This window comes from Arachis ipaensis, chromosome B08 (assembly GCF_000816755.2).
Source record: "Arachis ipaensis cultivar K30076 chromosome B08, Araip1.1, whole genome shotgun sequence".
Classification (NCBI taxonomy): Eukaryota; Viridiplantae; Streptophyta; class Magnoliopsida; order Fabales; family Fabaceae; genus Arachis; species Arachis ipaensis.
In genome coordinates this window covers 850,421-850,707 of record NC_029792.2, presented here as the reverse complement: position 1 = coordinate 850,707, position 287 = coordinate 850,421, and positions in this window count along the sequence as shown.

Genomic DNA, 287 nt, shown 5'->3' with positions numbered 1-287 from the left:
GGATCCTCTCTAGTGAAAAAAAATTGGATGGTATCCAGTATTCAATCTAATCTTTTATTGTTCTCTCTTTTATTTATTTTTGGTCCCACTCATAAAATTAAAAGTAAAAAATCACACTTTATTCTATCAATTATTAAAAAAATTGGAGAGGATCATTTTCCTAATGTACTACGAAAGAAGCGTCTAAAATATTTGCCTTTTTATGTAAAACAAAGGTTCACTTATTATTTGATAGAATAAAATTATCCAATATTGATAAAGTTTAATTTGTATAATATATAGCAAAA